General features: G+C 35.8%; 1 protein-coding gene across 2 annotated transcripts in view; it reads right to left on the bottom strand.

Moving 5' to 3' along the window:
- LOC125250010 overlaps window positions 1-23,761 on the bottom strand; it is a 28,964-nt gene extending 5,203 nt beyond the window's left edge. Inside the window, exons 1-2 of one of the 2 annotated variants that reach the window (XM_048162302.1) lie at window positions 23,697-23,761; window positions 22,377-22,411 (exon numbers count right to left, since the gene is read on the bottom strand). The gene's annotated coding sequence lies outside the window, so the exon portion shown is untranslated. The remainder of the gene's footprint in view (window positions 1-22,376; window positions 22,412-23,696) is intronic. The other variant, XM_048162303.1, reaches the window with a different exon arrangement.
- Between the last annotated feature and the right edge of the window lie 1,345 nt (window positions 23,762-25,106).

The raw sequence follows: 25,106 nt of genomic DNA on the forward strand, positions 1-25,106 counted from the left end.
AAATCCCCCCCCCCCCCAACCCCACAATATTTTTCCGTTGCCTCAGGGCAACGTTGTGCGACAATGGAACAGAGTCATAGAGAAAATTATCATCAAAATCAAATTTTTTTTTTTTTAAATTCAAGAAATCATTAAGTAAAAAGGGAAAAACACTTGAAAGACATTGATATATTGAATTTGATACATGCATATGTCTGTATCATGTAGTGTGCTATGCCATATAATGTACTTCATGTAATAAGATTTCATTCCGTACGAAACTTCAAAAAGCACTTCTTCTCTGCTGTGACATAGTGGTGTATGTTACAATTTTTGCACATCACTTTGGGTGTTCCTGCACACCCAGGAACCCTGCATCTTCCCTTCTTATAATACATTGTGGTACCAATGAGAGGTACTGCCCAAAACCTCCTCAAAAAGTACCCCTTATCGCACAACGTTGCCCTGAGGCAATGAAAAGAAAAACTGAATTTCTGAACATGCAAAATAAAAAAAAAACTCCATAAAACCTGACAAAAGGCTTCTCTACACCTTCTCACACACACACACACACACACACACACACACACACACACACACACACACACACACACACACACACACACACACACACACATATTTTTTATGTACAGTTCATGTCATTTTAAATATGATTACTAAAGCAAATAATATTGCCTTCTTCTCATACCATGTGCTCCTGTGAACATGTGTCAGAACAGGTCGTCCCACCTTTAAATGGTGCTTGATATTGACTCCAACACCTTACTGAACTGTTCTTTGGTACTTTCTCTACCTTTCTAATTGGTTGTTATCATTTACAGAAAAATTTAGTAAACATAGGGCTTAAGAAAACTTTCCATTGCCTGAGGGCAACGCTGTGCTGTAGAGGGTTAACTTGTGCAGCGATTGGTGGAAACGTCTCTATTTATAATCTTTTAAAGGTGCCCAAGAACGTTCTTTCACAAGATGTAATATAAGTCTAAGGTGTCTCCTGAATGTGTCTGTGAAGTTTCAGCTCAAAATACCCCATAGATTTTTTTAAATTAATTTTTTTAACTGCCTATTTTGGGGCATCATTAACAATGCACTGATTTACACTCGGCGCCGCCCCCTTAAATCGCGTGCTCCCTGCCACACCAGCTGTCGACTATATTACAGCGCATTTACAAAGTTCACACAGCTAATATAACCCTCAATTATTGGATCTTTACAAGATTTTCGTCATGCATGCTGCATGCATGCTTCGAATTATGTGAGTAAAGTATTTATTTGGATGTTAAAGTTTTATTCTGAGTGAATTTGAGGCTGTCCTCCGTGGCTAACGGCTATTGCTACACTGTTGGAGAGATTTATAAAGAATGAAGTTGTGTTTATGCATTATACAGACTGCAAGTGTTTAAAAAATGAAAATAACGACAGTCTTGTCTCCATGAATACAGTTACGTAACAGTCGGTGTTATGTTGAGATTCGCCTGTTCCTCGGAGGTCGTTTAAACAAATGAGATTTATATAAGAAGGAGGAAACAATGGAGTTTGAGACTCACTGTATGTCATTTCCATGTACTGAACTCTTGTTATTCAACTATGCCAAGGTAAATTCAATTTTTGAATCTAGGGCACCTTTAATGAGTATAAAAGCGACCAATAAAATCGGCTGCAAGGCGGCAGGGGCCTGGCTTCTGATGTCACACTTGGATGAGGGCCGGTGTTGTGTAATATTCAGTTCCTGTGAAAAACTGTTGGGCAGCACTTACTTGCATATTCACGAATATTCGCTCCGCTGTGTGCGCGGTTTTATTGAAATACGAACAAATGAATGGAATGGAAGTTGTTGTTTTATCTTCGGATCACATTTCTAAATGTGATTATTTCAATAAGGTAATACAGCCGAACGGCCACATGCCCCATTTACATGTTCAACTGTTCATAATCTTTATATAATAGGCTAAAATGATCGGCTTTGCACATGCTTTTATTAGAAAGCTTTTATCATGGTTTTATGTCACCGTTTTTGCTGTCTAGCCTAACATTAGGGATACAAAAAACTAATTGAGCACATATTTCTGTTTTTCCTCGTTGTTTGTTGCATATTTTGAAGCTGTAAACTGTGTCCCTGTAATTTTTCATTTTGCAGCATCGTGACTTTCACAAGAATGACTGAAATGAAATTCAAGTGAAAATAACTGCAAGTTTTAATAATTTAAATCATAAGACTAAAAGCTATTTTTTCAATTTAATTTTAATTATTATTTATGTATTTTTTGTGGACTGCACTGACACTGTTTGATGAGAACTGAACTAAGCTGGATGATGAAAAACTCTTCTGCAGAGCTGCTATAAAGTAAAACTGAACTAATGGAACTGCATCATCACTGAACTGACCTTTCTGATGTGGGGACAAATATCCTCACACAGAGGACTCTTGGGTCTGTTAATCGGCAAATTGTTCTTTGAATTTTCACCTTGCTTAAAACATGTTGTAATGTCACTGTTTCTTTCAGATTCAGTGTGACTGCTGCAATGGATGGTATCACTGTGTTAACAGACCCAATATAAAAGTATATTTTGTTTGTCATGGATGCCAAGGCCCTTAAGCTTTTGTTGTTGATTCATGTCTTGCATGTCCATCTTCAGAGAACACGCACTCTGATAAAGCTTATAGTGTGAAATGCATTATTGTTTTGGTTTATCCAATGAATAAAATGAGGGATTTAAAAAAAAATTGTAAATGTCTGTTTAAGGTACTGGTACTATGGTCTCGCTTGATTTGCATTTTAACACACAGGAAAATGTAAAGAAAATCACTCTGCTCAGAACAATGTATTCAACTTTTGTAGTTCTTGTATTTGTGTAAATACTTTGTAAAATATGTTTCTTACTTTTACAGCACTACATTCATAGAATAAATACTGTCTGAAGTTATTATGAAAAATAATAAAAAATAATTTAAAAAAATATTTACAATATAAGTAAATATTAGTCACATCACTTAGCCTAATGGCCAAAGTAGCCTAAATGTGTTGTCAGCATGACCCAGGCGGTTGAAAACTGACAAGAGTGAACACCAAAGAACATTTTAAAATCTTTATTAAAACTGAATTTTATTTAAGTCATTCTTGTGAAAGTCATGCTGCAAAATAAATAATTACGGGTGTACAACTACACAAATATACAGTTCACAACTTCAAAATATGTGCCAAACAACGAGGAAAAACAGAAGTATGTGCTCAATTAATTTTTTTTGTATACCTAATGTTAGGCTAGACAGCAAAAACGGTGACATAAAACCATGATAAAAGCTTTCTAATAAAAGCATGTGCAAAGCCGATCATTTTATCCTATTATGTAAAGATTATGAACAGTTAAATATATAAATGGGGCACATGTCCATTCGGCTGTATTACCTTATAGAAATAATCTATCAAACATGTTGTGATCCGAAGATAAAACAACAACTTCCATTCCATTCCTTTGTTCGTATTTCAATAAAGCCGCGCCCACAGCGGAACGAATATTTATGAATATGCATGTAAACTCTGCTCATTGGAACAATGTGACGAGCAGGGCGGGCAAGAGCCGTGAGGGAACGGTGTTACAATATATTCGGTTCCTGAAATATTCTGTTCCACTGGGTGGCGCTTACGCGAATATTCATGATATCCTTCTATTGTGGGTGTGTCATTGAGACAACGCGCAAGCGAATGGAACTGAAAATATTAGCACACGCTCCTCAAATCGCATCGGATCACATCGAAAAGGTAATAAAAAATTCCTTTGGAATATAAACCCTTAGTTTTGATGACAGTCTGCATGCCAACAGCTACTTAAAGCATGTCGTTTTTGTTTAAAATATAATTATGATAGGAAATTATAGTTTAGTTTTATTTTATTTAAAGTTTGACAAGGCAGGATATTGCAGCACAAAACCCTGAAATGTGTCAAACATAACACATGGCCTACTCAAACAACCTTATGTACCTGAAAAAACAATTTCAAAAGCAGTCTAACTGGATTTGTTGTTTATTGGTGTTTTGTTTTTGTTTTTTAAAGAAAAGTCAATTTTCAGGATAATATTTTAAAGATAATTTTGTACATTTCAAATAAGCTTTAAAGATCTTTAGAAAGGGTTTTAACAATGTTTGTCAAGTTTTTCAATTATTGCACATGCACCTATCGGTCAATCAAGGTCAGTTACAATAACTTAGGACACTAAAGAGACCTTCCTGACTCTGAAAAACACCAGATTAAAGATGCCCAGGGTCTCTGATCACCTGTTTGAATATGTCTTAGTTCTGCTGCAGGAGACAAGAGGACTGCAGATGAGAACAGAGCAATAAACTGCAATGTCTGTAATGTAAGATGCCTGAGACAGTGCTACAGGGAGACAGAAGGACAGCTGATTGTCCTTCCAGTGCCAAAACACATGTAACCATAAGTCCTACCAGACATGTTTGAGAATGTGAATTGCCTTGATGGAAGAGTGGAGTAACATCTCACAGCAAGTTCTGCAAATCTGGTGCTGAGGATGAGATGTTCTGTAAAGCTGGTGCCACATCAGACTTTCAGATGTTCATCAAACGTTTGTGAAATTTGTTCAGTTTATATTGTTTGCACAAATATTACACGTTAAGTAATTTCCTGGAAAAACAGCTGAAAGTGAAAAACACAATGTGCACCAATATTGATTGAATAATAATCAAGAAATTAAGGCTGACATCGAATATTCACACCAGTCTAAAGCTTATTTTATTAGGACACAGATACATTTGTAGAGGTTTGTTTCAAGTTGTCAACATTCAGTACTGTAGTCACAGAATAACAACGAAGGAAGCAGACTAATCAAACTATTCAAAAACTTTCTAAATCCTCAAATAAATAAAAAAAGCTAAACAGAAAACAGTGTAAAACAAGGTTATTGGCTCATGTTTGCTCTGCTGTATCCTTATGTAACTGTTTATCTGAATGCCTGTCTTGTACTCAATAGAATACGAACCGACTTCACGCCTCGTTGCATGCTGGGGCGGCGCCGCCATTTTGACAGGGTCGCCCTCTATTACTCGTACTGAAATTAATACGGATTCTTGCTTACCTTTTGTTTTGTTTCTGCCATTAAGTGGAACGTTAACAATTTTAATGGTATCGTTTGCAGGGAATAGAAGCTATTTTATCGCGTCGTATAATAATTTTATTTATTTATTTTTTTTCACTGAAGTTTTGTAGAATTTCGTTTACAATGTTGATCTGTTTACCGTGTCACACGCTGGACGCTCACCGCTGCTTCAGACATCGTATGAATATCCAAATAAATCTATGTGATCAACACACTGAGAAAAGTCGTTTCATTTATTTGTTGGAAACGTTTAAATGATGCTTAAACGAGCATATTGAGTAGGCCTACAACTTGTCATTGTAATTCCCCTTTTCCATGATCACAGATGAGGAGAATCAGAGATTATGGGTCAAATTCAGCGGACAGATGAACACGAACACACTGTATTTTTATATTTATTTTAACCAATGACAACCACACTAAGCAATTTCCTACCTTTATAAAGCCGTTATGAAGAAAATGTATAAAATGCTTGCATTTTAAAGGGCACCTATTATGCAAAATTCACTTTTACATGGTGTTTGACCATAAATGTGTGTTGGCAGTGTGTGAGCAAAACCACCCTAGAATGAGAAAAATCCACCCAGTGTTTTTTTTACAATCTCAATAATTCATAAGCACTGTCTCAGAACGCCCTGTTCTAAGATTGCTCTCACTGTGACGTAGAATTGCGCTAAGCCCCACCCACGTGGTTTGATTGACAATCTGGTTTTGGCATAGACCCCGCCGTCGGTGATCTGTCAACCATCCTCCATTGTTTCAACGACAGCCGGTAATGTCTCCAGAAACATAAGTGTTCTGTTGTGGGATGTAATAATGAACATAGTAGTTTTCACTTACTTCCGACATCAGAGCCACTGAAAACGCAGTGGATGGATTTTATTTACGAAGGAAAGGCGCCACTCAAAATTCCAAAATACGTTTATGTTTGCGCGAATCATTTTTTGACTGACTGTTTTGAGAACGAGGGTCAATTCAAAGCAGGTCTTGCTTCAAAGTTAATCCTCAAGTGTGGATCGTTGCCTACTGTTCGCGATCCAACGTCACCTCCAGAAGAAGTAAGTGTATTTAATGTTTTTTGAGCAAATAGTCATTTCAGTCGATGTCAGCCAGTTCAATAACAAATGCGTCTAAAGTTGTTGTCGTCGTCGTAGAATGTCTGTGTATATAATTTAAACCTTGTTTGTATAGTGTGTATCTAACGTACTTAGCAAACGTTATCACAGTATTTGTGTTTGTAGTTTCAAAAAATTGCGCGAACGTTATCACAGTGTGTGTGTGTGTGTGTGTGTGTGTGTGTGTGTTGCACATCCATAATTGCAAAGGGGACGCGATTAAAACTCTATAAGTACATAAATGTATCAAATAACCATTCAGAGACATCCTGCTCCATTCTCAATTGTGTTTCTTCTGCCGGAGTCTCTTCATCATCTGGGTCTGATTCCGGTTCAAACATGTACGGCTGAATGCCATACAAAACAGCGGGTCTCTCACTCTCAGCCATTCTGCTTCTACCGACTGTTTATTGCCATAGTTACGCCCTCATCCAAAGGCAGGGCGGGGATATGCAGCTCATTTATATTTAAGGTGGTACACACCAAAACAGCTCTTTTTAAAACAGGCCCCAAAAATGACATTTTCAAATAATAAATTAACTGTGGGGTATTTTGTGCTGAAACTTCACAAATACATTCTGGGGACACCCAAGACCAATATTACATCTTGTAAAAAGGGGCATAATAGGTGCCCTTTAAGTGATACTGAAAGTTTATATTTTGGTCTCATCCGTTTTTCTGCATGTGCTTTATTTGTAAATAGAATTTGGTCTCTTTAATATCAGTCTAAGTGCATTAAGCATTTTCTTGAGAGGACATGAGAGGAAACCGTTTAAGATATAAACGTGTTGCGTTCATATTTTGGGCTCATTTGCGTATCTCCACAGAGTATGCTTTAATAAATATGTACAGAATTGTTTGTTTGCCACATGAAGCGTTTTTCTTGTTAAGCATTTGAATGTCCCCGTCAAGTTCTGCTTATTTACGAGCGCAGTGAGAGTCAGACTTGCAAAGGTAATGTTAATTATTAAACCAAACAAAATCAAAACGTTCAAAAACACTTAGCAATGTGATTCTTTTATTGAGTGATAAGCAGTGGGTTTAATCAGTGCAATTATGAATAGATTTGCCATCCGGCGTCTTCTCGTCATCTCCTCGACCTGCTTCCCTTGGTGTTTTTACACGTAGAAAAGGCAAAAAACCTTTTTCACTGTCTTGTTTTCTCTCAGAACGATGATCTGAGTTACTATCACAATTATCGATGCAGCATTAATGACATACAATGGTGACATTTTTCACAATCATGACAGAAAACAAATTACTGCACTAAACTCAATAACGGAAAGGCTGCGCGATCCTGTCAAGATGGCGGATAAACAAAGAAGTTACCCAGAACTCAATGCGGCGTGACGTCAGATTCGTATTCTCTATTAGCTCAGACGATTTATCATATTACACAAACTACGCATTGTTTTTAACATGTGAACTGTTAACTAACATTTGATATTTTATTACCTTTTCGAAATAATCCATTAAACCAATGGGATTTGAGGAGCGTGTGCTAATATTTTCAGTTCCATTCGCTTGCGCATTGTCTCAAGGACACGCCCACAACACCGGCGCGAGGCTGTTGACGCGTGGGTTAACGAGCATCAGTTGCGCGTCGCACCGGTCTCGAGTCTCTCATGGAGGAACTCCGGAAGCATAAAAGGGGAGCGACGACAGTGAAGGACGAGAGAGGAACAGGCCTGGACTTTATTTTATGTTTTGTTGTGTTTGTGTGGCTGGCAGTTGTAAAAGTCGGCGCTTACAACCTCTCAGATCTGGCAGTACAAGTTCAATTTCTGGCGCAGCTTTGTCCTGAAATGTTCGTATTGTTTTCAGAGAAACCAGTCACGTAAATGCTACACTCTGCGTGTCAGAATGTTTGAACCCAGACCATTAGCCTACTATATGGAAGTTCAAGTCCATTTACTAAACATTTTAAATATATAAGCCAGTAGCTTATATTACATCATCATATGTTCTGTCATGTAGGCTACAAAATTACAGCACAATTTACTTGCATCAAACAACTCAGTAGGCTATGTATTATTAATATTATTATAATTATTGTTTTTGTTGATCCATTTCATTTATTGCCAAACTTTAATATGTGGATTATCTTATTGAAATAAACACATCTTGTGTCGTAAGGCTGTTGTGCTTAATGGATAAAACAACAGAGCTGCGCACTCAGGTTTATGGCTGCTGTAAATTTTACCTGTCGCAAGATGGCACTGTTTTGCAACACTGTTGATGCTTTGAAACCCAGAGGTGGAAGTAACAGATTACAACTACTCACATTACTGTAGTTTTTCGGGTTTTTGTATTTTTTTGTATTTTTTTTTTTTTGAGTACATTTTTTAATCTGTAATTTTACTTGTTTTTAAGTACAAATTAAGCTAAGTAATCTACTTCGCTATTTGTAAAATCACATTCCATTAGCCTACTGAGTATGCCTACAATTTGAATTAATATTGAAACCTTTGACCATAGCCTTTGACCAGCATATCGGTACGGTAGCCAATAAAGTTATCCGATCGTAAACAGACCAATGAAAATCCTGATATCTTACCAGCGGCGCATTCTCATTCTCTCATCTCCCCCACAAGCGAGTTTGACACACACCTGCCTCCTCCTGTTGTCACTCGTTTCAGTTACAGCGCAGGATTGCAGGTATTGTGCATAATTTTACTTGCAGGTTTCAATGGTGTATTTTAATTACAAATGTCGAGTGCGCATTATTGTAACGCGAGAGCACAGTCATGTAATGGCAGAAAACGATGCAAGCTCTCAATATAACTGAGTGCGCGCCCTGTGAAGTGTGCAATCGCTCTCCGTGCTCTTAAATTAAACCTTCTCAAAAGTTATCAGATAATCAGAATACACTTCCATGCCTGGCCAATGAAAATGCTACAGGAATCTTATTGGCTATAAGTGAAATGCACCAGAAAGTCTTTCAACAAACAAAGGTGGATCTTTTATTTCTTTACAATGTAAATGTATGTTTCAGAATTGGGCATTTGTATGATCTGTACATATAAATAACCTTGTCTGTCTAACTGCATCACTACATTGTACAGATAATACATTCTTTTATCTAAATAAACAACATATTATATGACTCTTAAAGGGTTAGTTCACCCAAAACTTCTGTCATTAATTACACACCTTCATGTCGTCCCAAACCCTTAAGAACACAATCTTCAGAACACAAATGAAGACATTTTTGATGAAATCAGTTTTTTGACCCCAGACTACAACGTAATTGCAACTTTTGCAGGCCCAGAAGATAGTAAAGACATTGTTAAAAAAGCCTATGTGACTACAGTGGTTCAATCTTAATGTTATAAAGCCACCAGAATACTTTTTGTGTGCAAAAAACAAAAATAACAACTTTATTAAAGGTGCCCTAGAACTTTTTTTAAAAAGATGTAATATAAGTCTAAGGTGTCCCCTGAATGTGTCTGTGAAGTTTCAGCTCAAAATACCCCATAGATTTTTTTTAATAAATTTTTTTAACTGCCTATTTTGATTCCGATTCAGGGTGTGTGGCCCTTTAAATCCCGTGCTCCACGCCCCAAGAGCTCGCGCTTGCATTAAACAACATAAAAAAAAGTTCAAACAGCTAATATAACCCTCAAAATGGATCTTTACAAAGTGTTCGTCATGCAGCATGTCTAATCGCGTAAGTACAGTGTTTATTTTGATGTTTACATTGATTCTGAATGAGTTTGAGGCTATGCTCCGTGGCTAACGGCTAATGCTACACTGTTGGAGAGATTTATAAAGAATGAAGTTGTGTTTATGAATTATACAGACTGCAAGTGTTTAAAAATGAAAATAGCGACAGCTCTTGTCTCCATGAATACAGTAAGAAACGATGGTAACTTTAATCACATTTAACAGTACATTAGCAACATGCTAACGAAACATTTAGAAAGACAATTTACAAATATCACTAAAAATATCATGTTATCATGAATCATGTCAGTTATTATCGCTCCATCTGCCATTTTTTTGCCATTGTCCTTGTAGTAAACTGAGTGCAATTCTGACAGTTCCACAGTCCTTGCTTGCTTACCTAGCTGACTGTACACATCCAGACATTCTGCCCTTGTCTAATGCCTTTCATCCAGATGTTAATACTGGATGCCCTTGTGTAATGCCTCGATCATGGGCTGGCATATGCAAATATTGGGGGCGTACACACCGACTGTTACGTAACAGTCGGTGTTATGTTGAGATTCGCCTGTTCTTCAGAGGTCTTTTAAACAAATGAGATTTATATTGGAAGGAGGAAACAATGGAGTTTGAGACTCACTGTATGTTTTTTCCATGTACTGAACTCTTGTTATTTAACTATGCCGAGGTAAATTCAATTTTTGAATCTAGGGCACCTTTAAACAATTTCCTCTCTCCGTGTCACTCTCTGATGCTGTTCATGTGAGCACCACCACGACACATGCGTGTGATGCTGATGCAGAATCCAGCCAATAATGAGCCGACATTCTGACGTACTGTAGAACCGGGAAGTGCTGCACTGTTTAATATGTCAACAGTGTGCAGAGACTGACATTGAAGAGAAGAAATTGTTGAATAAAGTTTTTTTTTTTTTTTTTTTTTTTGTGCACAAAAAGTATTCTCGTCGCTTCATAACATTAAGGTTGAACCACTGTAGTCACATTAACTATTTTAATGATGTCTTTAATACCTTTCTGGGCCATAAAAGTGGTAATAACGTTGCAGTCTAGGGACAGAAAGCTTTTAGATTTCATCAAAAAGATCTTAATTTGTGTTCTGAAGATGAGCGAAGGTCTTAGGAGTTTAAAACAACATGAGGGTGAGTAATAAATGACAGAATTTAAATTTTTGGGTGAACTAATCCTTTAAGATACACGACATATAAAAATTAAATGTTGTTATATTGCATATACCTCAACTGAATTGAGGTAATTTGTTTTATTTGTTCATATTTTATTACTGAGTGTTTACTTGTCTTTTTTGTAAATTCAATTCAGTTTGAAATCAAGCTTTCTTGTGCTGAGTGTGAGCTACTGCAACAAAGTTATCCTATTGTAAAGACACAAATACACAGAGTGAGCAAATATTTAAGTGACATTATTGTAATGGTAACTGATCAATGTTATTTAAAATTATACTGAATATTGATCATTTTCAAGGTATTGTATTGAAGTTAGAAATTCCAGTATTGTGACCACTAATTCATGCACTTCATGAATAAGGTGAAAGTGCTTTGTTGAAAGTAGCTATTTTCTACTGATTGATTGAATATTGTTTGGTGATTCATTAAATATCGCCGCCTAAAAAGTAATCAGTAATTTTAGTACTAAGTTTAGAGTATACCTTTACTCTAGTACCTTTTTGACACCAGTACTTTTACTTGTAATTGAGTATTATTTCAGCAATGTAACAGTACTTGTACTTGAGTACAAATTTTCAGTACTCTTTCCACCACTGTTGAAACCTTTCTCGAAACATTTAGAGAAAAGCTTCAAAGATTTAGGAGGATTCATTTCTCCATCCATACTCAATAGTTTTAGGCCTTTTTGCAAATGTTTCAGTCGAATCTAGCTGTTTTATTGAGCATTTACTCATTTTGAGCTTGTTTTTTAAACAATAACTGTAACGTAATTTTTCATGTGTGGAAAAAATGATGAAACTAAACTATCCAATCAGATTTCTTTTCACCCATATTCCCCACGCCCACCATGCATGCACATACACACATTTGACTTGACAACACACAAATGCACGGCACACCTTTATTTATTCTCATTCTCTCTTTCTCTCTTAATACATCATGAGTTTACGCAGATAGATTTTAATAATCAATTTAAAAATGTTGTAAAATAAAAATAGCACCCTCTCATGGTATACGCATAGTGGCTGGCGTTGTTCATTGGTCAGGCAGTGACCAATAAAACGGCTTCACCCGTTTCTGAATTTGTGGGTGTTTATAAATCATGCAATGAAGATGAACCCTTCACCCAACCCAACCCCACCCCACCCCTAAACCCTACCCACACTCTGACGTGGGCAAATCCGTTAACGCTCTCAAAACGCCCCTCTGTTTATGGCCTCACCCACTGATCTGGTAACTCCTTGTGTACTGGCTATTTGCTCCATACACAACCCATGGGAATCTCAGTGTGTCTGTCTGCCTGTTTGCATTTTGATTATGTCGAGAACCGTTCATCCAATCGACTTTATATGTGGCGGATGTGTTGCTGCCGACCCAAGGGAGTGCAGTGTCACATTTGGTGCAATATGGACACGCGACACGTTCAGAATTAATAAACTTTAAATAAACTGCAGAACAGTGGGCACGCGGGCAGGGCTTATATGCTCCGAGAACTAACTTTAATAAATAAAGAACATGCCCAGATTTTACCAGTAAAATCTCACGTGTGAGTTTTAACAAGCTCCTATATTTTGCAGTAGATTCATTTACATTAATAATGGGTATTTATTAGGGGCCAAGCACCGAAGGTGCTTAGGCACCTATTGTTATTGTTGCCGTTCCGTACGCTTATTATTATTCTTCCGCTTCTTCTTCCGCTCTTGAAGTCTATGGCAGCCCATAGAACCGCTTGCTGGAAAGTTGTGAAATTTGGCACACAGTTAGAGGACAGTCTGACCTTTGTCCATAGCAAATTTGGAGTCTCTAACTCAATCCCTCTAGCGCCACCAGCTGTCCAAAGTTGCACTTATGTTTATGTTAATAACTTTTGAACCGTAAGGGCTAGAAACAAAATTCGAATCAAGACGAATCGAACAGTATATGACGTCATTTTCCGTCATGAAAATTTTTCCGCCATTTTGAATTTTCTGAAAAACGTACTTTTTCGAACTCCTCCTAGGCCGTTACTCCGATTTTCACGAAAATTTAACCAGATCATCTTCAGAGCATGCCAAGAAAAAGTCATGGAATTCAAGTCAATTCCTCAAACCGTTTTCATAAAACAAGCGAACGAATTGTACGTAGCGCTTGCAAAAATAGACATAAGGCTGTATCTCCACAACGCTTTATCGTATTCAGACCAAACTTGGTACATGTTATCACAAGCATGACCTGAGGCATCATGCAGTGTTCCGGCACAGCGCCACCTACTGGTGCAGAGATATGAAAAATTGTCATTTTTGCTTATAACTTCTGATGGGTTTGTCCAAAAATCATAAATTTGGTCTTGTTAGATTCGGGGCATCATGTCGATTCGACTGATATCCAATTTTCCCATATCGGGCATTTTGTCCGTCGGCCATTTTGAATTTTGTGCTAAACTGCTGTATTTTACGAACGCATTAGCGTATCTTTACGAAACTCGGTATGGCTCATCAGCTCAATGCCCTGAAGGAGCCTGAAAAGTTTCGGAACAGCGCCACCTTGTGGTCAAAAGTTATAACAAAATTTTCAAAAATGCTAATAACTTTTTACTTTTTTAACTCATTGTAATGAAACTGGTCTCATTTGATTCGTTGGTTCATGCCAAGAACATAGATATCAAATTTGCCATAGTTGGCTGAACTTCCTGTCCGCCATATTGTTTTTCTTTAAAAACCTACTTTTTCGAACTCCTCCTAGACCGTTGCTCCAATTTTCACCAAAATTGAACCGTATCATCTTCAGACCATGCCGACAAAAAGTTATGGATTTCAAGTCGATATGTAAAACCGTTTTTGTATACTGGAGCAATGAATTTGATGCATGATGTAAAACACACTCTTGAAGCTGTATCTCCGCAACGCTTTATCTTATTCAGACAAAAACTTGGTACATGTCATCACAAGCATGACCTGAGGCATCATGCAGTGTTTCGGAGCAGCGCCACCTACTGGTGCGGAAATATGAAAAATTGATATTTTCGCTTATAACTTCCGATGGGTTTGTCCAAAAATCATAACTTTGGTCTCGTTGGATTCGGGGAGTCATGCCGAGTCGAATGATATCCAATTTTCCCATTTCAACCATTTTGGCCGTCGGCCATTTTGAATTTTGTGCTAAAATGCTGTATTTTATGAACGCATTCAAGTATCGTTACGAAACTTGGTATGGGTCATCAGCACAATGCCCTGAAGGAGCCTGACAAGCTTCGGACCAGCGCCACCTTGTGGTCAAAAGTTATTATGAAATTTACAAAAATGTTAATAACGTTTGAATATATTAATCAATTGTAATGAAACTGGTCTCAGTAGATTCCTTGGGTCATGCCGAGAACACGGATATCAAATTTGCTATAGTCAGCTGAACTTCCTGTCCACCATATTGTTTTTCTTTAAAAACATACTTTTTCGAACTCCTCCTAGACCGTTGCTCCGATTTTCACCAAAATTTAACCGTGTCATCTTCAGACCATGCCGACAAAAAGTTATGGATTTCAAGTCGATATGTCAAACGGTTTTTGTATAACAGAGCAAAGAATTTGAGGCATGATGCAAAAACGACACTTGAAGCTGTATCTCTTCAGTGCTTTGACATATTGACACCAAACTTTGCAAGTGTCATTGTCACCTCACTCTGACCATACCACAACAATTTGGACACAGCGCCACCTATTGGTCGAAAGTGAAGAACCAGTAAATCCTCATTTTTGATCATTTTTCAGCTCTTTTGCCTAAAATGATCTTAATAGGTCTTTAATTGCTCACTGCTGCAGTTAGCCTGATGCTCCCAGTCGTGTTGGCTTGCTTCTTGTGCCGTTTTTGTGCTTGGCCCCGTAATTGCTGCTTGCAGCTATATTTTGTAATTTATAATTGTCTCAATAATAATTCACTCAAGAAACATGATTCACACATGCGTGAAACCTAATTTACGTGCACAAAAAAACAATTCATGTGCGTGAAAAAATATATACATTCACAAAAAGCAATTCACATGCACAAAATAAAATTATATATTCATAAAATACATTTCACACATGCAAAACACAATTCATAGATATACAACTGTGCACAAGAAGTTTCGAATGTTTGAAACTTATGAGTTTATCCTCACATTTGCGTGTGAATCAACTTGGATTTGTGTGTGTATTTCTGAGACAATCCTGGCACCAGACACCTCCCACACGGGTCATTCGTACTCTTTAGCCAATCGGATTGAAGCTTATAAATCGAGCAATCATTATCACGTGAGGACGTGCCTACCTGGGTGTTACATCATCAGCTGTCGACCAGTTTAAATCATACAGAGAGGTACAAGCTGCATCTCATTTCAAAGGCTGCATCCTCCGGAGGTCACATTTGAAGACTGCATACGTTATTAGGATGTCTTATTTAAGAAAAGTAACCATAATATAAAATTGACTGTTATTCCTCGTGAGGTGTAAAATACTACAATTGCTTTCTAACTTTGCAATTTAACATTTACTTTTCTTAAATGAGACCGCCTTGATGATGTATACAGCCTTCAGATGTGACCTCCGGAGGACGCAGCCTTCGAAATGAGATGAGAGCAGCTAACAGTTTAATCGTTTCATGTGTTTACTGAAGTAAACGAAGTTAGAGATCAGTTGAAAGTATAGTTTGACAACTTGTTTAGTCCGAGTGTGAACATAAACATTTATTTTTGGTATTGATGGATTCTTATGTTTACTTAATAAATAATTATTCACGTGTACATCATACAACGTTAGGATTTTAGATGAATAAACTCCATAGAAAGCATAACAATGGTTTGACTGATGAGAGATATTGTATATAAATGGATGATTATGAAAATAATGTTTATTTATTTATTGAGGATAGGAAAGAGCAATCACAGCTAGGGGTGTGCGATAAATATCATCTGCTATAATATAGTAATTGTTGTTTTAACAACGTGCAATCTGATCGAGTACATCCCTCACACACACACCCAGTGATGTGCACATATACACTATGTGATAGTCTTGTAGATAGGCTAGGTCTTAGAATGCACACTTTCGCTGCAAGATTTAGTCTATATTTATATCATTTTAATATAATTATTAATAAGTAGGGCTATCACATGAAGAGTGCAGTTTTTCTCCAGATCCAGATATCAGCATGATAATAAATGTGACACTGATTTTATACAATTTTAATAAACAAGTTAATATTAAGTGACTTGTATTTTAGATACCATATTGGCTGTTTTTGCTCTATTTCACCAACGAAAATAGTTCAAAACAAAGCCACAGCACTGTAATTGCGTCTCTGAGCAACACTCATCGGTTACATAGGCCTACTGAACGAATCTAATTTTTGAACGAATTAGTTGAATCAATGATTCAGTGACTAAGATAGATTATTATATTCAAATGCTTTGTTTCTGAATGAATTAGCCATTTGAATTTCAATGACTCACTCATTAACGTGACTTGCTGCCACTTAGTGGCGACTTTTATCTTTTCATAATTTCAAATATCAGTATTCAAGGTTTTGTTTAAAGGTGCTGAAGAACAATTTTTTCAAAAGATGTAATATAAGTCTTAAGTGTCCCCTGAATGTGTCTGTGAAGTTTCAGCTCAAAATACCACATAGTTTTTTTTAATTAATTTTTTTAACTGCCTATCATTATAAATGCGCCGATTCAGGGTACGCAGCCCCTTTAAATCTCGTGCTCCATGCCCCAAGAGCTCGCGCTTGCCTTAAACACCATAAACAAAGTTCACACAGCTAATATAACCCTCAAAATGGATCTTTACAAAGTGTTCGTCATGCAACATGTCTAATCGCGTAAGTACAGTGTTTATTTGGATGTTTACAATTGATTCTGAATGAGTTTGATAGTGCTCTGTGGCTAAAGCTAACATTACACACTGTTGGAGAGATTTATAAAGAATGAAGTTGTGTTTATGCATTATACAGACTGCAAGTGTTTAAAAAATGAAAATAACGACAGTCTTGTCTCTGTGAATACAGTAAGAAACGATGGTAACTTTAACCATATTTAACAGTACATTAGCAACATGCTAACGAAACATTTAGAAAGACAATTTACAAATATCACTAAAAATATCATGATATCAATGATCATGTCAGTTATTATTGCTCCATCTGCCATTTTTCGCTATTGTCCTTGCTTGCTTACCTAGTCTGTTGATTCAGCTGTGCACAGATCCAGACGTTACTGGCTGCCCTTGCGTAATGCATTGAACATGGGCTGGCATATGCAAATATTGGGGGCGTACACCCCGACTGTTACGTAACAGTCGGTGTTATGGTGAGATTTGCCTGTTCCTCAGAGGTCGTTTAAACAAATGAGATTTATATAAGGAGGAGGAAACAATGGAGTTTGAGACTCACTGTATGTCATTTCCATGTACTGAACACTTGTTATTAGGGTTGGGAATCTTAAGAAATTTTCCGGTTCCGGTTCTGCCTAACGATTCCGGTTCCGGTTCCGGTTCCATTAAAATAAACAACTAATAAAAAATAATAGTAAGGGAAAAATGCACAATACTCAACTCAAACAGTCCTTTTTGTGTTTATTATTCTTATAAAATGAATTTAACAGACTGATAATCTCATATTCGCTAACACTTTACAATAAGGTTCATTAGTTAACATCGGGCCTACATTAACATGAACTAATAATGAACTGCATTTCTACAGCATTTATTAATTTTTGTTAATGTTAACATTTACTAATACATTATTAAAATCAATAGTTGTATTTGTTAACATTAGTTAATGAACTGTAAACTAACACGAACAAACTATGAACAGCTGTATTTTTATTAACTAAGGTTAAAGATTAACAAATACATTAACAAATACATTGCTCGTGGTTAGTTCATAAATGAACCTTATTGTAAAGTGTTACCACAAATTAGATAAGATGCTTGAACACACATGTAAGATCCAGACAGGTAAAACAGAATATTTTTGTAAATTGGATTCATAGATTGTTTCTGAAAGAATGATTCAGTGATAGACACACAGAAAATCTGTTGCCACCTAGTGGCGTAACAATGCAATTGATACAGTCGTTATTTGAAGTCCAGTTACTTTCAGAAGGTAATTTATTATATTTTGATCAGTAACATCAGCGCTTCTATCTGAATAATAAACTTTTGTATACTTCTGTTATAATTGGAATATTTGTCAGACAGAAATAATGATACTGTGCGTTTGAAAAGATTGTGAAGCTGTTTATATCTACACATGACAACTCTCTTCAGATCAACGGCAGCGCGAACGCAGATTTGAATGTCGAGATTTTATTTTTGTCAAAGGTTTAATATACATGGGTGAATCGTTGTCTTTTAGGAATTAGATCATGTGGGGGATGAAATCGAGAACGCGATCTTTTAAAGATTAATCATGCAGCTTTGTGCATCTCTCTCTCTCTATTGATATCTGACGTATACGAGTAGCGCGAGGGCTTTTCAGTGCATTCATTTCTATAATATTCATGAGATGAGACGTCTCTATTAAAGAATACGCTCCCCGCACTTCGCCCACCCATCACACCAGAACCGTTTTCGGAACTGAAACTTAGAAATCTTGCACGGTTCCGGATGAGAACCGGTTCTCGGTTCCCAACCCTACTTGTTATTCAACTATGCCGAGGTAAATTCAATTTTTGAATCTAGGGCACCTTTAAAGGTGCAATATGTAATATTTTTGCAGTAAAATATCCAATAACCACTAGGCCAGTGTTATATATTTTGTTCACTTGAGTACAATGTCCCAAATGTTTTCAACTACTTGTAAATCATGAGAAATTTGCAATTTTAACCAAGGCTCTGGGGCGTGTGAGGAGTCGCCTGTCAATTGCGTTATACCCGCGTTATTCTCGGTTTCCGGTTTTATTTTGTAGAAACCATGGAAACACCAAAGACGCTTTAATATATTACACGTTTTAATAGACATAATTATTTGTATTAACAGTAATACATAATTTTCTCCATCATACAATACATTTAAAAAATTAATTCCATGCCATTTATCAGCACAAGTCATCCAATATTTAATATGATATTCTAAAATCGATCTATCTTACTGCAGTGTGCAACAAGTGTCTCACAGCAGCCGCCGAGCGAACGCACAGAGTAACGTTATAACATATCATATTATCATATAACATATAACATATTATCATTTTCAACACACTCAAATGTATCTAATAATAAACAGAGCTGTGTTACCTCATACTCATGACCGGAAAAGGGGAAGCAGCGCCAGCGACTGTGACATAATAAAAGTTCCGCTGCAAGTGAAGCGTGTGTTGTGCAATCGCTCCAGCGGCAACAGTCGTTGAACAGTCCTATTGTGTCTTATTATTATAACTTAATTTGATTAAATTTATGAAATTGACATAAAAGATTTTTCATGTATAATTTGGTTTAAAAATTGATATATAAAGGTAAAAATGCCCATAAAAGGTAAAAAATCAATTGAAGCATATTGGAAAAAAAAAAAAATTGTTACTGCTGACCATCACGCAGAATATGAAGAATATTAAAAACTCCCGAGTCAGCTGTCCACAACAGTCCCAAACCTGCCAAGGTACCAGCACAGTAACACACTCAGCAAAATATCATTTAATTGTCTTTATTGATTAAAATCTCAGATTGATCTAATGTTTTTGTCAATGGTGCACACCCCTAGTCACAGCAGTGTGCACAGCAAGCATCATTTCTTCTTCTTTTTGGACAGAATGGGACATCTGATCGCAGCAGTTGCTTATATCTGTTAATAGTTAATAAACTATAGCTTCAGTTTATCTCTAACTTCGTTTACTTCAGTAAACACAGATGAACCGATCAAATTGTACCTCTCTGTATGATTTAAACTGGTCGACAGCTGATGATGTAACACCCAGGTAGGCACGTCCTCACGTGATAATGATTGATCGATTGATAAGCTTCAATCCGATTGGCTAAAGAGTAGGAATGACCCGTGTGGGAGGTGTCTGGTTCCAGGATTGTCTCAGAAATACACACACAAATCCAAGTTGATTCACATGCGAATGTGAGGATAAACTCGTAAGTTTCAAACATTCGAAACTTCTTGTGCACGGTTGTATATCTATGAATTGTGTTTTGCATGTGTGAAATGTATTTTATGAATATATCATTTTACTTTGTGCACGTGAATTGCTTTTTGTGAATGTATATATTTTTTCGCGCACATGAATTGTTTTTGTGCATGAGAATTAGGTTTCACACGTGAAACTGCTATGCATGTGTGAATCATGTTTCTTGCGTGAATTATTATTGAGACAAAATTCACTCCATAGTAAAAAGGCTAATACATCTTCTTTCTATTATTCTATTTTCCACAATGTCAAAGCAACACAGCTTAACCCAAAATACTAGCTCATGCAGTTGTGCTCTAGACAGAGAATAGGCCTACTCCAGTTGCAGGGAACACATTAGTAGGCTAAGAAGAATCATATTTAAGTATAACAAGGTTGGGTTCCTTCAACTGCCAATCCTATTAAAAACAGCTAGGCTATATAAGATAATTGTAAAAAAGAGTATTGTATTTCGCCAGATTTTATAGTGTAAACATATTCAAGCTTGAAGGGGGTGCCAGGTGTGTGGAAAAACAAACAAACAAACAACATTCGAATCCCAAAATTGAAAATCGAATACCAACACATCCGAACGAATATTCGAATAATCGAATATTAAGGTCCATTTTGACCATATTGTCTCTCAGGCTTTATGTTGACACAAAATTCAGCATTTTATCAATGCGTTGGCTTAGCTCAGTAAGTGTCATTATGATGAAACCCTGAGGTTACCTGAGCAGTTTCATAACAGTGCCACCTAGTGGTCAAAATATATATCAAAATAGTTAAAAATGCTTGTAACATTTAAAGGGTTAGTTCACCCAAAAATGAAAATTCTGTCATTTATGACTTACCCTCATGCTGTTCCACACCCGTAAGACATTTGTTAATCTTCGGAATGCAAAATAAGATATTTTTGATGAAATCCGATGGCTCCGTGAGGCCTGCATAGGGGAGCAATGACATTTCCTCTCTCAAGATCCATTAATGTACTAAAAACCCTTTAAATCAGTTAATGTGAGTACAGTGGTTCAATATTAATATTATAAAGTGACAAGAATATTTTTGGTGTGCCAAAAAAAAACTAAATAATGACTTCAAAACACTGCTTCAGGAAGCATCGGAGCATAATGAATCAGTGTATCGAATCTGCTGTTCGGAGCGCCAAAGTCACGTGATTTCAGCAGTTTGGCTGTTTGCCACACGATCCAAATCATGATTCAATACGCTGATTCATAACGTTCCGAAGCTTCCTGAAGCAGTGTTTCACTATATAAGGCGTTTTTTTGGCACACCAAAAATACTCTCGTCGCTTTATAATATTAATATTGAACCACTGTACTCACATGAACTGATTTAAATATGTTTTTAGTACCTTTATGGATCTTGAGAGAGGAAATGTCATTGCTCCCTATGCAGGCCTCACTGAGCCATCGGATTTCAACTAAAATATCTTAATTTGTGTTCCGAAGATTAACGAATGTCTTACGGGTGTGGAACGGCATGAGGGTGAGTAATAAATGACATTATTTTCATTTTTGTGTGAACTAACCCTTTACATCAGTCTTATGTTATGAGTCTGGTGTCTTTAGATTGCTTCAGTCATGCAGAGTATAATTATACAAATTTTGCCATGGTTTGCATATTGTCTGTCTGCCATTTTAAATAGTTTGAAAAAGTAACCAAACTCTGATGACAACATTTATGGGATTGTTACCAAATATGTATTAGATCATCTTTCCACCATGCTGGTGAAAAGTTATTGATTAGTGATAAAATATTTGATTAACCAAACCATGTAATGCATGGATAATTCCATAGTAAGGATGTTACAAAAGAGCTGCAACAACAACAACAACAACAATCTGCTATAGATGCTGCAATGTGATAAGGTGAATGTGTTTCACATCATACAGTAGCTGTATGATAGAATACTGTGTTGATCAATCAGCATCAGGACCAGAACTATCTGTTTTATAATCTGTATTATAGAATTAATCACTGAATTAATTAATTAGTGTTTTGAGAAAAATGTTATTCAAATAAATGAATTGCCAGGGAAAAAAACAATCAGAGAGAACAACAAAAATATTGATGTCTTAGGTAATATTACGCTGTAAATCAAGCAACAAGATGTTTTATTTATAAAAGACAACATAGTTACCGTAATGCAGCTACTCAGGTCATTCACTAAGATACCTGCAAAAAAAAAAACATGAAATCTGTAGAAATGTTCAGTTATAGCATTTCTTGTGAAGAACAAATGCCTGTTATGAGCCAGAACAACATTTCAAAAAGTTGCATTTCTACAATTGAATACAACAAATGGCCAAAATCAACTTGATTGAGGTATGTGGACCGAAAGTAAAAGTTGCATTATATCAAACCTTTATATTAAATTTTAAAGTGGTTAATCTTGGTTTCGCTGAATTACTACTTTTTTAAAAACATTTAGCAATCTGCTTAACTAATCCTGTTTTATTTTCAAAGTTTTATAGTGCAATGAAATGTATCTTTTTAGTTAGCCTACTTTTTAAACACCAATGACATTTTAAAAAAATTAAATAAGAAAGAAACGAATCTTGAACATTTTAAGGAACTAAATGAACATTTAAATTAATCCACAAATACATAATGATTTATAATATGCAAATATGCAAAGTAAATTTGTATTTCATGCAACAGAACATTTACTTATTAAAATATAAATTAAGTCTATTAATTAGGGAATAATAACCTTTAAATTAAGCATAATAATTAAATAAACAACCAAATGGCGTTTAATACATGGCTCTCTATAATGTGTGATTCTGATTGGTCAATAGCAGCATTAGTGTGTGTGTGTGAGTGTGTGTGTGTGCTTTTGTACCTTTTTTTTTTTTTTTTTTTTTTTTTTTTCTGAGAGCGTTTTTAAATATACACACATTTTAAAGCATTTGACCATTTTTACCAAGCCAGGAAAGTTCCCTGCTTTAGTTTTCAAAAGACCAGGGGAAAAAATACAGCTTATTTGATATACATGACATCTGCCAGGGCACAGTGTCATCTTGTGGGGTAAGTTGTCACAGTAGGAAACTGCTGTTACAACTACTTTATTTGAAATAGAATTCCACAGAATATCTGTATTAATTTATGATATATAGCTATAGTTAATATAGTTATGAAGCACAAAGCCTATGAAATATTAAGCCTTTGTTTTGATCGACAGATATTGTAATTTATTTAATTCTATAATATTACAGCATTTAAAACACATCTGACAGCTTGGACTGACCTGACATTTATGAAAAATACTGGTGTCCTGGTAACACAGTTCGATGGTGTGGTTCAAATATTCATTATATATTATGTTTTTGTCTTAAAACCAGTGTTGTTTTATTGTCTTCACTTTTTTACCTAGCAGCCATTACAAATAATTATGATATCTGAATTTTAGTTTGGAGGACAGAAATGACAAAAAATTATTTTAATTTAAGCAACATACCTTTTTCCCCCACTATATTTCTCCAGAATGATTTGTCCCCTTCAGGTTTAGACACTATTCATTTACATCTAAACAGTGTGGTTTTATAGAGTATATCAAGGCCACTCCCTGCAACACTGTGATTGGGCAGACAAGAAGTCTCAGTCAGTCTACCTTCTTACTGAGTTCAGTAAATAAGCTGTAGAAGCACAGCATTACCACACTAATATCTTTCATAAAATGCTTTCATAAAAAATGTGAGAAAGGTTGTAGTTTCAGCAAAGTGACAAGTCCTGATGGAAAAATGTCCGGTCAGGTCATACTAGTCTGGCCATGTATAACTAAACAATAGCTTATGCAACACTGACCTTTGGTAATGTTTTGTATGAACTCGCATCCCAAAATGTCATGAAAGAAATGGCATTTTTTAAATAATGATTACATGCCTGTGTGAACATCCTTACAGAGATGTTTGCAACAAACATATTAATATCAATCATGTTAACATTTGCTAACCTTTCACCATTCTTTTAATAATAATTTAATATTTAAAAAAAAAAAAAAAAAAAAATATATATATATATATATATATATATATATATATATATATATATATATATATTTATTTATTTATTTTTTATTTATTTTTATTTTTTTATTATTATTTTTTGATTAACATTAATCACACAGAATATTAGGCTGCTGGTCCAGCATGGATCCAATACATTGGAACATATCTGATTTCTTTCTCAGCTGTTTACATTCACCAAAGACATTTTGACATTTTTGACCATTCAATCACAATAGAGGGTATGCACGTGACTTCACCATCAGCTGGAGTGGAAAAAAAGACAGAGTGGCAGCATTGGTTTTCAGTGTGAATGCTGCAAAAAACACATTAAAAATGGGAAAGAGCTTTGCGATTGACTGTACAAGTAGATTTGACAAGAAATCTGAGGTATATTTTTGCTGAAAACTAAAGAAAAAAGTAGCAAATGGATCGCTGCAATTCACAGAAAAAACTGCACTCCAGGCAGCGAAATGTAGATTTGCAGTTAGCATTTTGTCAATGTTGAATTTTAGGGTAAAATCATACCCTATATATTGTATTGTTATATATTGTATTAACAACTCCTCAATTAAACATTTACCATCTTATATTCTACATAATAGGGTGTTTTTAAACAAACAGACAAAAACTATAGAAGTTTTAACTTTACAAGTTTTAATCACCTGTATGTAGACCTACCTATGTTGTATTTATATAAAATGTTCACAGGCAAATTTGCTTTATGTATTTTCTGTTATCCACGATAGAGAACTGACAGCCAAATGGGTCACATTTCGGCATTAACCAAATACCTGGGGCCTCATTTATAAAACGTGCGTACGCACCGATTTGATCATAGAGTGTGTGCGTGTTAAAATCCA

This window comes from Megalobrama amblycephala, linkage group LG17, assembly GCF_018812025.1.
Source record: "Megalobrama amblycephala isolate DHTTF-2021 linkage group LG17, ASM1881202v1, whole genome shotgun sequence".
Taxonomy (NCBI): Eukaryota; Metazoa; Chordata; class Actinopteri; order Cypriniformes; family Xenocyprididae; genus Megalobrama; species Megalobrama amblycephala.